The sequence below is a fragment of the Ranitomeya imitator genome, chromosome 2 (assembly GCF_032444005.1).
Source record: "Ranitomeya imitator isolate aRanImi1 chromosome 2, aRanImi1.pri, whole genome shotgun sequence".
NCBI lineage: Eukaryota > Metazoa > Chordata > Amphibia > Anura > Dendrobatidae > Ranitomeya > Ranitomeya imitator.
In genome coordinates, this window is record NC_091283.1 from 420,449,101 (window position 1) to 420,453,536 (window position 4,436).

A 4,436-nucleotide genomic window follows, 5' to 3' on the forward strand; every position below is an offset into this window, starting at 1 on the left:
GGAGGTAGTGGGGAAAGTGACCGAGAAAAGGAGGATGTGGCACCTCAGAGAAAAGCAGGTGTCAAGAAATCAAGGTGGAGTGAGAGTGGAGAGGCCAGCGGGTCGGAAACCAGCCACTCGTTGCAGATGGTAGAGGATGATGGTGGAGGAACTGGCTAAAGTGGTCTGGAAATATGCATAAGTGTTTTTTTTCTTTTTTCTGTTTTTTGTTTTTTTTCTTTTTTTTGAGCTTTGACTTAAGTCAAAGGCTTTCTATTTTTGCTTGTATAGCATATGTTTTGTTTTTCCAGCCTTAAGCATGGTATTCACTATTGTCTCACAAAATGTGAGGGTGTTTAAAAATAGGTGTAGAAGGGCTGCAATTTTTGATTTTTTAGCTCTGAAAAATGCATCGATTTTTTTGTTTGCAAGAGTGTGGGGTGGTGGATGGTGTGAAAGGGGATGAGTGGCCTTATGGGGCATCAGTATGGTCTGGGAGTGCATGTAATAAGAATGATGGTGTGGGAATTTTGGTAAAGGGGCGGGAAGTTGTTTTGAATGATTATGTGGTTATTGAGGTGGGTAGGTGCATATTAGCAAATTTTGTGTATAGAAATGTGAAATTTTGCATTATTAATGTTTATGCGCCGGTGGATAAGAATGAGCGGAAAGATTTGTTTGAAAAAATTAAATTTTTTGTGCCGGGGAGAATGCCTGTGGTGATTGTGGGTGATATGAATTGTGATGTGGGGAAAGTGAATGTGGATGTGTCTGGTAAGGTTTTATTAGATTTGGTTAGTGATTTTGGGTTGAGAGACATGCAGCGTTTGTGTAAAGTGAGTCCGTTGTTGAATACTTTTTTTTCTGAGAGTGGAAAAATACAATCTAGGTTGGATTATTGTTTTATTTAAAAAAATATGGTTTCCATTAGTTATAAGCAGGAGAATGTTTTGTTTTCAGATCATGTGTGTGTGTCGTGTGAGGTGGATATAAATGTAAATGGTGTGTTTGGTAGGGGTTTATGGAAATTAAATTGTAAGTTGCTGGAGAATGTGGAGGTGAGGAAGGTGTATGTAAGATGTTATAAAGAGTGGTGTGAGGGTAAGAGTGGTTTTGGGAATGTGTGTGAGTGGTGGGATTGGGTTAAAAAACGGACAAAAATTTTCTTTAAAGATGTAGGATATAAGGTTGCTGCAATTAAGAGAGAAAAATTTGTGAGCTTAAATGCGCATCTAAATTTATTGTATATTTTGAGGGAAGGAGGAGTGGTGGTGGAGGAGGAGATTTTGGTGGTAAAGAAGGAAATTCATGAATTTTTGATGGAGAGGGGAAGGAGTATTGTGTTTAGGTCTAAGGTTGATAGGTTGGAGCATGATGAGAAATGCTCACGGTTTTTTTTCAAGAAGGTCTTTGGGGAGAAACAAAGTATGAATGTGCTGTGTGGGGCTGATGGGAGAGAAGTATGTGGGGAGGATATGTGTGAGGAGGTAGCAAAGTTTTATGAGGATTTGTATGCGGTGAAGTGGAGGGATGGAAATTTGGAAGATGAAGTGTTGTGTGTGTTAGAGAATAAGTTGAGTGAGGTAGATAAAGGGAGTGTGATGAGTGAAGTGACAGATGATGAGGTTTGGAAGGTAATGAATAGTATGGCGTTAAATAAAACGCCGGGGGAAGATGGTCTGCCTGTAGAGTTTTATCGAGTGATGTGGGAGGTGATTGGTAAGGATTTTGTGGAGGTTTGTAAATATATGTGGGCAAATATGGAAGTGGCTGAGAGTATGCGTGCGGGTATGGTGGTGTTAATACCAAAGAAAGGTGATTTGAGAAATATTAAGAATTGGAGACCGATAACATTATTAAATTGCGATTATAAAATCTATGCAAAGGTAATGGCAAATAGAATGCGTGATGTGATAGGGAGTGTGATTGGGGATGAACAATGTTGTGCGGTGCCTGGAAGGCGTATACATGAGTGTGTGTGTATGTTGCGGGATTGTTTGTGGGATTGCAAGAGTCGCAAGAGAGGTGTGTTTTTGTTAAGTCTGGATTTTGAAAAAGCGTATGATAGGTTGTCGCATAGTTTTTTGTTTAGAGTGTTGTTAAAAATGGGTTTTCCGGCTGAGTTTGTTGGGAGAGTGAGAAGTCTATATAAGAATATTTATAGTTGTATTTTGATGAATGGTTATGTTGGGAGGAGAGTGAATGTTTTTTCGGGTGTGCGTCAGGGGTGTCCTATGTCTCCTGTGGCTTTTATTTGTGCTATTGAACCATTGCTTTGTATGTTAAGAAAGGATAAGGTGATTCGGGGCGTACAAGTGCCGGGTGGAGGGGGTAGGGAATGGAAGGTTAGTGGTTATATGGATGACGTGTGTGTATTATGTGATTCAGAATGTTCAGTGGGACGGGTAAAGTTATTAGTGTCTATTTTTTGTGGTGCGTCTGCTTTTAAAGTTAATTGGGAGAAAAGTGAATGTAAGAGTTTTGGGGGAGGATCTTTGAGTAAGTATGTTGGTGTGAATGAAGTAAAGGGGCCTATTAAGGTGTTAGGTGTTAAGTTTTCTGAGAGACTGGATGGGAAGGAAAGTTGGGATGATGCGAAAGAGAAAGTTGAGAGGAAGTTGTGTTTTTGGAGGTTGAGAAGCCTTACTTTTTTTGGGAAAATTTTGATTATAAAGAGTATAGTGTTGCCTATTTTTTTGTATATTGCGCTGGTTTTTCCGCCAGGGTATATGTGTTTGAGAGGGTTAAATAGGGTACTGTTTGTTTTTTTATGGAATTCTAGAATGGAGAGGGCAAAGAGAGAAACTTTGGTAAAGCGTTTGGAAAAGGGTGGTTTGAATTTTCCTAACCTTGAAGTTTTTTTTGGTGTAAATAGTGTGTTGTATGTTTTGAGGATGATTAGGGCAGATGGAAAAAATTCATGTATGTGTAGGTATTTGTTTGGGGCTTATTTGTTTCGTTTAAGGTGGTGGGAGAGAGATTTGCGGTGTCTGGTGGCGTTTGAAGTGCCTGTATGGTATGTGTGGGTTTATAAATTTTTGATGAAGTATGAGTTGTGTGATGTGGATATTCGGTTGTTGAGTAATAAGAAGGCTGTGTATAGGATGATTGAGTGTAGAGAGACAGATTGTGATATCAATATGGTTAGAGGGTTGGATGTACAGAAAGTGTGGAAGAAGGTACGAATGGATGGTATGACAAATAGACAGAGTGAGATTGTGTGGCAGTCATTGCATGGAGTATTACCTGTGAGAGAATTTCAAAGGAACCGTGGTTTGGTGAGAAGGGAGATATGTCCGAGAGAGGGTTGTGGTGGAAGTGAGAGTGTGATACATGTTTTTTGGAATTGTAAGTATGCTAGGAATGTGATTGCAAGAATGGGGCCTTTATGTAAAGAATTGGGTGGTGTGAGTTTGTTATCTTTTGAGGTGTTTATGTTTGGTTTGGGAATGTGTGATGGTGAGAAAGGAAGAGTGTTGTGGTTGATGCTTGCATGTATAAAGGAAGTGTTGTGGGATGTAAGGAATGTGTATGTTTTCAAGAGGAAAGCTATTTTAGTTAAGGATTGTGTAAGGGTGATTTTGGGGAAATTGTATGTTTGTTATTTGTGGGAGGTGAAGAGGAGAGGGGAGTTTGATGCAGAGGCCATTTGGAAGGTAAAGAAATGGAGATATTTTGTGAATACTTCTTGATTGTTTTTCTTGTTATGTTAATATGTATTTTGAAAAAAGAGAGTTATTTCCGATGATGATGGGAACGGCTTTTTGTGTTTTAATTTTGGCACAGCCGTTTGGGTATGTTTCTTTGGTTATAGTTTTCTAGACCGTGAAATTCCCCATCTGAGGGAATAAAAAAAAAAAAATAAAAAAAAAAATCTGTTCTTATCAGTTTAATATCTGATACGTCCCCTATTTGGGGACCATATATTAAATGGATTTTTAGAACAGGGAGCTGGAAATGGAGCTTGCTCTGTCCACTCCACGCATTGACCCGATATTGCAGTATCTTCGGGAACAGTGCACCCCTTCTCTGATCCGGTTTCTAAAAACAGATTGAATTGAATTGAAATCAGCAGAGCAAGTTGTCATTTAACCCTTTCGGAGAATTCTTTTCAGGGTCAAAGAAGCACGTTTCAGATGGCAAATGTAGCAATTTGCTCAATTTCACTGGACCGTTTGCAACATTTCCTGTGCCTTGCTTTCACCTGTGCATGTTCAGCATTGGATTGCATCCAATATGCAATCAATCAAGCAATCAAGCAATCTTTGCTGGTTGCAACAGGTGTGTTTAGATGTAGGCCCGAATGAGGCCTTTGTAGCAGTGTTGCTAATATATTGTGCCATCTACAAAATTAGGCCCCTGCTGTCTGTCTGTCTGTCTGTCTGTCAGTATGAAGTGTTTAAATTGAAGTATCCTACGAGTAGTTCGGCCATACATACTACATTTGTGACCGCATG

The 4,436-nt window shown here is 39.4% G+C and overlaps 1 pseudogene; it reads left to right on the forward strand.

The window, feature by feature from the left end:
• Positions 1-3,789: 3,789 nt before the first annotated feature.
• LOC138668019 (U2 spliceosomal RNA) lies at positions 3,790-4,006 on the forward strand (annotated as a pseudogene).
• Positions 4,007-4,436: the final 430 nt, after the last annotated feature.